Consider the following 11694-nt stretch of genomic DNA (forward strand, 5'->3'; position numbering starts at 1 on the left):
TGAATTAAGGATAAAATTAGGTCAATGATTAGAAATCAATGGTGCTCTACACAAAAAGGCTTAAATTTTAATGGGGAAATATTTGGAGTACTGACCCCCTCTCTGCACGTTGTTGGTCTACATAGGTCATGGGCCTAGTTTATTTGGTTTTGATTGTGGTTTGGGTTTATTTTGTTTATTGTTAAGGTGTTCCTTGCTCCGTCCTGGAGCATTGTTGGGATGCGTCGGCAGCGGGTCTGCGAGGCAGCGGGAGAGGGGCCAGCGCGGAGACATCGGGCCAGGCTTGCGGCCACCCCACCTCGCCCAGCCGTGCCTTCCATTCTACTGGCGTACGTTCGTTCGCGGGACGACAAGATGGGTTGCGTTCGCCTGATAAGATCCACGAACCGGACAGTGCGTGCCTGCTGTGTGCTCGTGTTCACAGTGGCCTGGTTGACTGTCATCTTTCCGGACTCTGCTGTGGATCGGGAGCGGCTAGCGTGCTATCACACTTATTGTTCATCTTCTTGTTTTATTTTTCCTGTGTTGTTTACTTGTATGTGCGTTGTGAACTCTGTCTTGTTACCCTGGGATAGTGAGAAACGTAATTTCGATCGCTTTGTGTGTCTTGACATGCGGAGCTATTGACAATAAAGGAGACTTTGACTTTGACTTTGACTTTGACTTCCTTGTTATTCTCTTATCCCCTGCATTGCAAATGTCTTCTTGATGCAGATAGGTTAACAGGCTGGGACTTTAGTGAGGAGATAATTTGTCGATTGATGGGGGTTAGTAATTGTCCAAATTCTAGTCACATGTTTTGAGGGACCACAGCAACAACATTATATTTAATTTCCAGGCCATTATTTAGTATGATATGACGGTGTCTAGCTAAGTAGACTGTTCTATCAAAAAATGTGAGAGTGAAGGAGGAGGTTTGATTTGTAATCTGACATTTGGGTCCCATTTTGAAGAGCATAGATTGTTTTTGTTTGTTTATTTTTTAAGATATGTTTAACAGTTTATCTCGGTGCAGTAAGGATATAGAAATTTTGCAAGACTTAAAATTAAAATTTAAAAAGCAAAATTACATTCTCATTTTCCCGGATGTGAGGGAAATTGAAAGATAAGGAAGACGAAGAAAAGATAAAAAAGAACTTGCTGTTGCACAGACAGGAAGATGATGACACAGTGTCAGCGCGAGCTCGCTTAAGAACCGCAGCTGAGAATGTGATGAGTGAAGATGAGAAAAATGATCAAATTACAAAGACAGATGTTGTGGCACGGCAAAGCGAACCATCCTTTCCGTCTTTGTACCCCAAATTAAACAACTCATTGCTTCCTATAATTTGAGAGGTGATGAAGTACAACAGGTTTTCATGGCATCCTTAACCAAACATTGGGCAAGCGTTAAAGGCACCTGGAGTCCTTTTGATCTCCAGGGCCGTCCATTGGAATATAACGGGGTGCCATTACAAATACAAATTGACCAACTATTGCAGGATAAAAATAAAATTTCAACGTAGAGCAAGTTACACAGACATTGGCCGGACTAAACAAAAACAAGATAAGTTGTTTGAAGACTTTAGACACAGACCAGAAAGAGTGTTCAACTGATGTCTATGATCAACAACTCAAAAATGCTCTACATACAAATTTGCGACCAGTATTATGTCGACAACGAATAAATTCGACAATTTTTTTCCCTATAAAATGGTGCCGTTTGGGTTTGAAGTACATAGTCGCTTCAAAGGAGGAAAAGCATGATTTAAGATACGCAATTGATCAATGAGAAGGCTATCCCTTGTGCCAGGGGTGTCAAACTCATTTGTTCGCGGGCCGCGGTTTAGTCATGGCTTCTTTTGGAGGCCCGGTATGACTGTCATACCCGAGTAGATGTGTGAGCGCCTCATATTGTGCGAGCTGCAGAACAAGCTGACGAGTACCTCGCTTTCAAATCAGACAAGTAAAAACGGGTCTAATATTTGAAATGTAACATATTACTAAAAGTGAAGATAATTTGCAATTCGAGTAATGGCACATGAATATGAAGCACAATTTGACACCTGTGCTTTATACGAAAGTAAAGTTGGATTGGAATTTGATGAAACGGATATTGACATCCACATATTCCATTAGAGTTTAAATTGCTTGCAATGCAATTGCGAATTAGTTAACACCTGTGTGGTTGATTGATTGATTGATTGATTGATTGAGTGAGTGAGTGAGTGAGTGAGTGAGTGAGTGAGTGAGTGAGTGAGTGAGTGAGTGAGTGAGTGAGTGAGTGAGTGAGTGAGTGAGTGAGTGAGTGAGTGAGTTTTCTGTCGCCTGCACGTCATCTTTCCTGCATGGCTACGTTGCTGTCTCAGCCGCACCTGACCGTTGAAAGATGCGAGATACTCAATCCTCCCACTCTCATTCCCCTTCCTGACGACGGCGAATTCCATGATTGTGTCGATGCTGCCCAACAAATTGCAAAGGCTCGGCCTGATTTGTAAGATACGCTTCTGCCAGATGGTCATGTGGTTTTTGTTGATGGGTCTTCTAAGAAAAATGAATCTGGTGTGACCAGATGTCGTGTAACATGGGGGTAGAGATGGTCCAAATGGTAGAATATGGATTGTTCACAGGAATAAATTGGCAGAGCTGAAATTCCAAATTTGTCCAAAAGATGGCGCCAGACCAAAACGGGAGACCAATAGAGGGGCCGGAATAAGCTAAACCGGTTAAAATGGATATAAAAAAGGAACACGGTGTCAGAGTGTGAGTCACGCATGGAAGCACAAATGTGATTTTTAGTTTTATTTCTTTGCTTGGCTAAAATGTATTCTGTAACCGCTTTAAGCAATATTATTTGTCAATTCGATCAAGAGACCCGTCACTGAGAATAGTGGCGTGACATAAATTGTTTGGAGAAGCACAAATGTGATTTTTATTTTTATTTCTTTGCTTGGCTAAAAATGTATTCTGTAACCGCTTTAAGCAATATTATTTGTCAATTCGATCAAGAGACCCGTCACTGAGAATAGTGGCGTGACATAAATTGTTTGGAGAAGCACAAATGTGATTTTAATTTTTATTTCTTTGCTTGGCTAAAAATGTATTCTGTAACCGCTTTAAGCAATATTATTTGTCAATTCGATCAAGAAACCCGTCACTATGAGAATAGTGGCGTGACATAAATTGTTTAAGAAAGTAGGTCAAGGGTGAAAAGGGGAAGTGAAAGGTTTTACCACTAGCTGTGCATTTGGTGGAAAGTACTGCGTGGTCAGGGCGGAAACAGCGGCTGAAGGCCACAGATAACAAAGCGTGGGGAGGCTGGCCAGTTCCCTCTATGGGCGTGGGAAAACTGGCCAGTTCCCTCTATAGGCGTGAGAAAGCTGGCCAGTCCCTTCTATAGGCGTGGGAAAACTGGGCAGTCTTACCCTATAGGGAAAGTGCAGGAGAAAAGAAAGGGGAGGGGGGGAGGTCTATAAAAGGTCCTGCAGGAGCAGCTTCAGGGCTTTTCCCCCCAAAAGAGCTCTCATATGTGAAGAGGCCCGGAGGAGTTTCAAGATTTTTTCCAAAGTCCCAAAGATCTTTGTGTGAGACGCAGGATCACTGGACTGAAATTAACTTGGATTTACTCCTAAAAATTGGACTGGACAACTTTAAACGAGAAATTGGTGAAGATGACCGTTTTTATGTATTTTAGCGAGAGGGGGGAATAGTCATCGGGCCGCCGGCTTCCTCGTGGCCAGCCTGTTTCTCTAATTTGGATTTTAGAAGCAAGATCGAACTGATCACTCGACTTTGCTTCCACCAAAAATAGCACGCAACTGGTATTTACCTCTTCCCTTTTTTATGAACTGTGTTTTGCAATCGAATTGTTCTGGGATTGAATGATTTTATTAACACGGGTATCAGTGAGTGAAGTTGTTCAGTTTCTGGAGTAATTGAGATTTGTAATTCTATTCCATGTTTCTTCAATAAATGTGTTTTGTATATTACTTACTTCGTTGTGCGCGGATTTGTACTGAATATGCAACCGAAGGATCAGGCCCGCTTCCCCTTTTAGACGGGCCGCGTAAAAAGGAACTCCGAACAAGTTAGAGACTTAAATAACTTCCGTAGTTATTTGAGCCACGAGTGAATTTCGATCCGTTCGAAAGTTGTTTCGTTTGAATAAATTAAAGGAAGTGTTTAAATCAGATTATTGGTTTGTCTAGAACGGAAAGTTATTTAACTATTTGAAAGGCTCAGGCCCGCTTCCCCTTTTTGACGGGTCGCGGAAAAAGTAACTCCGAGGAAGTTGGAGAATGAAATAACTTTCGTAAATATTTAAAGGAGGAGTGGATTTCGTTAAAAGTGAATTGTTGGAAATTTACTTCTTCTAAATAAAATAACGACGACGGTTAAAATAAATCATTGGAGTTGGAGGAGAATAAAAGTATTTCGATTGTCCGTCGGGCGCGGCCCAGTTCCTAAAATTGTCGGGCCGCGTCAAAAGTTGAACGGGACACGATCAAAAAATAGACTTGCCTTCCAAATTAATTATTGGGCAAATCTAAACAGAGCACGACATTTTTATCCGGTTTAGAATAAGTTGTTTTTTTTTTTTTAAAGCAATTAAGAGGGGTGAAGAACTCCGACGGTTAAGAGCTAGATCCGCGTATACGAAGTTAGAATTAATCATATAGGGTGCATTAATTTTCTTCTTAAATGCTATTATTGTCACACTTTTATTAATTCGATTCTCTTTCGAATAAAAAAGTTGGTCAGCTCGCTGCATGAGCGACCAAGTGGAACGGACCCATATTAACATTTACTTCGGCAAAACTAGTGCTTGGGTGCGCTATACAAACAAATCCCTGAGGTCTTAACAAAGACATCTAAAAAATATCCGTAACGAATAAGAACTTCAAACATTAGCGGGGAGCCATCAATACGATGCGGTCACTTCGAAGTCCTGCCTCGAATTGAGTTACTCGGCACGAGCTTCGGGTGACTTGAGAGGGATTGGCGTCGTACAGAAATTAGATTGATTCCGGAGGAGTTAATTTAACTCGGGTGGTTAGATTACGGACGAATCTCCGAACCCGGCTAAAACAAACCCGTTACTGGGAAGCCGGGGGCACCTTAATCCAAGAAGTGCGTTTGACACTGGGTATGCCATTGTTACTGCCGACATGGTTTTGGAGGCTGCTAAACTGCCATCCAATATGTCTGCACAGGCCGCTGAGCTCATTGCTTTGACTGGGGCCTGCAAATTGTTTGTAAACAAATCCGTCACTATCTGGGCTGATAGTCATGTATGCTTTTGCTACAGTGCACGTGTTTGCTCAGCAGTGGAGCAACCGTGGCATGATAACTTCTGCAGGGAAGCCCGTCACCCATTCCACATTACTGACTCAACTTTTGGACGCTGTCCAGCTACCTTTAAAGGTGGCGGTTTGCAAGTGTGCTGCTCACACTGCGAGCTCTGATCCTGTTTCTCTCGGTAATGCTTTTGCTGACAAATCCGCGAAGGCCGCTGCAGAAGGCCTGCTCCATGTCCTCTCGTCTCTCACGGCTCATGATTCGATGTCACACATCCCCCCTGATGTGTTGCTTGACATGTAGTCTCAGAGCCCCTCCCAGGAACGGCTCTCTTGGGAAAAACGGGGTGCAACTAAAAACACTGTTGGTCTTTTTGTGTGACCTTTGGGCAAACCTGTCTTGCCTCATAAATTGTTCAAATGGGCTGCTATTTCGAGTCATGGGGTCACCCATGTCTCGACGGGGGGTATGGTGAAACAAGTTGAGGCTATTTATACAACATACGGCTTTGCAGCTTTTTCACAACAATTTTGCAGAGCGTGTTTGATCTGTGCTAAACATAACCCACAAGGCAATTTAAGACCTCAGAGAGGGAAATTCCCGACTCCGTTGTATCCGTTTCAGACAATACATATGGATTATATCCAATTACATAAATGTGAAGGGAAAGAATATTGTTCATAATAGACGCATTTTCTAAATGGGTAGAAACATTTCCTACCGAACATGCTGATGCACTCACGGTGGCAAAGGCCTTATGCAAAGACATCATTCCAAGATACGGTATTCCAGAAAAAAAAATTACAGCGACAATGGTCCACATTTTGTAAATCAGATAGTGCATAACATTGGGAGAATGTTCCACATAAATCTAAAGAACCATTGTTCCTATCGTTCACAATCAGTTGTTGAGAGATCTAACGCGACTATAAAAAACAGATTAAAGAAATGTATGGGAGAAACCAAACGACCATGGACTCAGTGCTTAGACCTGGTCAAAATGTACATAAATATTACAAGTACAACAGGGCTAACTCCCTATGAAACTATGTTTGGAAGACCTTACAGGCTTCCTCAGTTCAAGAACACATGGGAGATCCCCGAGAAGGCCGCGTTAGCTGATTACATGAGAAAAATTTTGGAACGTCAAAAGAATCTAACCAATAACACTGATGGTGAACCCATTTCTCCGCAGGAAGACCCCAAAGTGGTACCGGGAGACTGGGTCTTGATCAAGAGTATCAAGAGGAAGAATTGGCATTCACCCAAGTGGGAAGGTCCTTTTTTGGTACTACTCACGACACCTAATGCTTTGAAAATAGCCGAACTCAACACGTGGATTCATTTATCTCATTGTAAAAAGGTGATCTCTGCAGACCCAACCTAAGTACGGAAGGTGAGCAAAGTCTGGTAATAGTGCCTGATCCTGGTGCCAAGATCCAGGGTTGACACGAAAGCTAGCAGAAGCCAATTTCCAAGACACCAACCCGAAGCTCAGGGTGTTGACTCTGAGGAGATCCAAAATATGAGCATTAGAGAGTCATTTGGTGAGTGCTTTAATCGGGCTGTAGCCTGCGCAAAGTCTACCATGTGCTTTTGGTTGCTTTTGCTGGTTTGTGTTACCATTATATTTTTTTCGGGGGTTATTTTATTTGTATGGATAGAGTACCATGAGCCTCGAACATTCTTCTCTCAGGCAGCTACCAAAGCTAATTCTAATTGATATGGCTCATGGGGGAAAAATTGCTAGACATAAGCGCGACACTAAATCCCCTTTTGATCAGGTTGTTTGTATTCCAGGAACCGTCTGCGTTCCAACTTGCGTACCATGGCTTTTGTCTTGGACTTACAATAAGTCATTAATGTTTACTGTGGCTCCTAATACATCTTCTTCTATTATTTTACCTATGAAGAGTTTGAAAGGTTTCGAAATGGTCACCCCACTCTCTGGTTCCAGTGAAGAGGCTGTGTTCTTTGCTAAACGAGTGACTTTGAAAAATGAGGGCAAAAGCCTCCTTTTGTCTCTTACACTCACTGATGGTCAAATTCTTCCTCCAAATGCCACCTTGTTTAACACTTCTTGTTGGGGTTTTCAACTGTGGGCTTGGTCCTCTGGAATCGATCCTCACTTTCCTATTGATATTTGCATTAATAAAACAATGTCGGTCGCAGACCGTCCCGTTACAAATAATTACACCCTGTCAGCAGGAGCAAAAATCACAAGTATGCTCCTCACTGATGTAGACAGCTATTTTGTAGCCTCCACAGGGATAAGCGGTCAAACCAACAACTGGCTTCTTATGGCTGAGCAGGCCGCGAAGATGGCTAACACCAGTTGCATTGCATGCATGGGTCCAAGACCTATTTTCAAAATCATACCTGCAAATATAGTTCCTAAGTGTGCTGTTGCTTTAATGTAAATCTCATCCATTTCACCCACTCATGATTGTTTTGAATGTGATAAGGTTTACCCTGTTGCCTCTATGACAAAGTATAAACCCCTTTTTTTCGTTCTATGTAGCTAAGGGTAATTTTACTTGCATTAGATTACCTGGTACCGGTGAGAAGCTCGGCGCTCTACCTACTTCATGGTGTGGGTCCATGACCAATGTCACTGCCCCTTTTTTGCCCATTGCTCGTAGTGATATTTGGTTTTGTAATAGTAAAAAACTTTATGATAGGTTGCCTTTCAACAGCTCCGGAATTTGCGCTTTGGTAACCCTATTGCTACCTGTTCATTTGATACCGATGTCCTCTTATGATCTAACATCTTTTGCTAAGTCCGTGGTTCCCGGATTCTGGCCGAGAACGAAACGAAACGCCGAATGGCGGGGCGCGGCTAATCCAACTTACATTGACGCCATTGGTGTTCCTAGAGGAGTACCGGATGAGTATAAGCTGGTGAATCAGATAGCAGCTGGTTTTGAATCCGCCCTGTGTTGGTGGTGTACTATTAACAAAAATGTTGACAGGATTAACTACGTCCATTACAACGTGCAGAGGCTTGGAAACTGGTCCGAGGCGGGTTTCAAGGCGGTCCACTCCCAACTGGCCGCTACTTCCCTCATGGCTTTCCAGAATCGAATGGCCCTTGACATGCTACTCTCAAAAGAGGGCGGTGTCTGCGCCATGTTCGGTGAGCAATGTTGCACGTTTATTCCGAATAATACTGCAGCCGGCGGAAGCCTGTCCCAGGCCCTTGAGGGCCTGCGGACCTTGAACGGTAAGATGAAGGGGCACAGTGGGGTGAACACAGAGGTTTGGACCGACGGGTTGGACGTGTTCGGAAAGTACCGCACCCTGGCTTCCTCTGCCCTGGTCTCCATTGCCGTTTTCTCTGCCATTTTGACCTTGTGTGGATGTTGTTGCATCCCTTGTCTCCGATCCCTAATTAACAGACTAATTACAACTGCTATCTCTCCACCAGCTGAGACTTTCCCGTTGCTCCAAAGGGATGACCTTTCGATCGACGCGGGTTCCTTCTCTAGTGACGACCCGGTCGGCGACTCTATTGTGGTAAACCTGTCCGGTTTGTTTCTTGACCCTAGCTTTGCCGATTATGACTCAGTTTCCTCCTGAGTGTAAGTTAGTTCTTGCGAAATGTGATCCCTTGGCTGAAAATCTTTTTGAAGTGGCCATATGGGTGATGAGTTGTTCTCCGGGAACTTATGATAAAACAGGGGGGAATTGTTAGATAAATTGTATATATATGTTATCATACGTTCCCTAATGAGTACTTATTAATAAAGTTATTGCGCAGAATGCTTGCTGTTTCTTCTTGCAGACATCACCCAGTCCACAACAAGTCAAACGATGCTGTCTGGAGCTTCCTGACCTTCTACACATCTGGGAATCCAAGAAAGTTGTTGATGTCTGCACATGTCATTTTGTCTATGCACTCTTTTCACATGACTACTTTGTTTCCCATAACATTTTATCCTTGCACACTTTTCGTTTCTCATGGGATCCTGTCTGCGACTTCGAGTTTCACATAGAATCTCGTTTCTTCTCTCATGAGACAAAGCCCACGCTTTCCCCCCACCTATCAGGGGCTAGTCTCACATTGTAGGTAGGGCATTCCTGAATAAAAAGAGAGGAGTGTAAACAAGACCTTTAGTGTAGTTGGATTGATGTAAGTCTGAATGCACTCCTCGCGAGAAAAGACTCAACATTCTGCCTCGCTGGTTTTGTCTGCTGATCCTTTTGCTGATTCTGAACCTAACATTCTGCCTCACTGGTATTGTCTGCTGATCCTTTTGCTGATTTTGAACCTAACACTGCCCCTGGACACCGTACCCCATGTCACCCGGCACAGGGTCGAGGCCATGCTGTCAGGCATCCCACCGGCTGCACATGTAACTAGGGTCCCGGCCAAAGTGGCCCGATGCCCCGAGGAGGTGGGCCGCTATCTGTTCAAGAGTCGCGTTAGAGACTTGTCTGCTGCAAGGGCCGTACACAATGCGGATATGCTACTGAATCAGATGCTGGCCTACGCCGCTAGGCTGTGCGGCCAGACTCCCGCCGCCGCCGCTGAGGCACATTCCAGGCTGAGATCTGTGGAAAGACATGGAGAGGCTGCAGCCATATCCCAGGACCTCAGAGTCATGGCTCTGCAACAGAAATTACCCGAAGGCATCGAACCTCCTGTTATGCCCTTTCATCTGAGCGACCCTGACACTTACCTAGCAACTGTAGATTCTCTGAACGTGGACAAAGTGCAACGTAGGAGCGGGGACACACTAAGCTGCACGGACACAGTAGAGCCATTCATGTACGCAGGCCACTTATGGACCAACATATTGGACGCGGCAACGCACTGGGTGTGCAACCGCATGGACCCCCAGGTAACACCGGCTGTGTACACCACGCTCCGGGCGTCCATGTCCACGGCCCAGGTGTACAGCAGTGTGTTCAACCGGAGCTTCGAGGCGCGACTGGAGACACGCTTGCATTCGGCTGTGCTCGTCAAATACCACAGGCCTTCGGAGGATGCACTCCGTAGGGCGCTGTCCCGCTAGGGTTAGGGTTAGGGTTAGGGTTAGGATTGCGCTAGGAGCCCCCCTTCCTGTTGGAAGCAGGGGCAAAAGCACGGTCCATCCATCCGGCACACCTCCCAGCTCCCAGCCCAGGGTTCTGATGAGCAAAGCGGCGGCGTCGGCCATAGTGGACCGTGGTCCAACCTTGCTCCATGGCTGGAATTCGCCTTTGTTATATATAAAATAAATTTGTTTTTATCAAAAAAATTGTTTTTAATATGGTTGTTTTTAATATGGTTGTTTTTATTGAAATAGTTTTTAATAAAATTTCTTTTGTTAGATTTTGTTTGGCCAATATATAATGTAAGTGTGCCTTGACAACGTTTCGGCCGCTAGGGCCTTCCGCAGGTCTGGCACACAAACAAACAAAAATGAAATTGATGCTGATATCCATTGTTTGCAATTGCTGCTGAGTTGTTTTCTCTTTGCTCTCTTTCCACGCACTGAGCGTCTGTTGCGCCGCGCGTCCTTTTATAGTCTCTGTTTGGTTAGAGTTTCTATTTTCAAATTTTAGTTTTTGTTTCTGACTTTTTCTTTTTTGGAAATAAAATTGGTTTTAGCCTCGTTGAATGTTTTCCAATTACGATTTGATATTATGAATTATGATTTTGAATATTTTATTGTTTTGTTTTTTGTTTTGTTTTGTTTTTTGTTTTGTTTTTTTTAATTTTTGTTTTTTAATTTTTTGTTTCTCATTTTTCTTACTGCAGGTAAGTGGATTATTCAGGTAGGTATTTACGTATATATTTTGTGAATTATAATTTTGAATTTTTTATTTTTTTGTTTTTGTTTTGTTTTTTAATTTTTGTTTCTCATTTTTCTTACTGCAGGTAAGTGGTTAGTTGAGGTAGGTATTTACGTATATATTTTTTTGATTTTTGTCTTTTCTAATTTTTTAGGTGGGCATGGTCCGGGGACCAGAGGCGTGGTACCAATTTGAGGTAAGTATCCAAGGTAGGTATCTAAGGTAAGTGAGTCCGAATTGATTTTAATAAATTTGTCCTAATTATGTTAATTGAGCCTGTTGTTTGGAATTTATGTTCCTAGTAGGACATAAAAACGGAATTGGATTGAGGTAAGGATTAGGGTTAGGGTTGGGGTTAGGGTTAGGGTTAGGGTTAGGGTTGGGGTTAGGGTTAGGGTTAGGATTGGGGGTAGGGTTGGGTGTTAGGACATGGAGTACGCCTAGGTCCCCCTTGGGTGGGGCTTAGAACGAAGATTATATCGAGGCCGAATGTCAGGGAGTTCTTCGACCTCCCATTCAGTTGAATCATCGGATTCAGTTGACTCATCGGAGAAGGACCCGAGTTCAGGTTCCCCCAATGGGTCAATGATGGGGTCCAGATTGGGGTTCGGGTTCAGCACTCCGACCTCATATGAA

This window comes from Syngnathus scovelli, chromosome 10 (genome assembly GCF_024217435.2).
Source record: "Syngnathus scovelli strain Florida chromosome 10, RoL_Ssco_1.2, whole genome shotgun sequence".
Classification (NCBI taxonomy): Eukaryota; Metazoa; Chordata; class Actinopteri; order Syngnathiformes; family Syngnathidae; genus Syngnathus; species Syngnathus scovelli.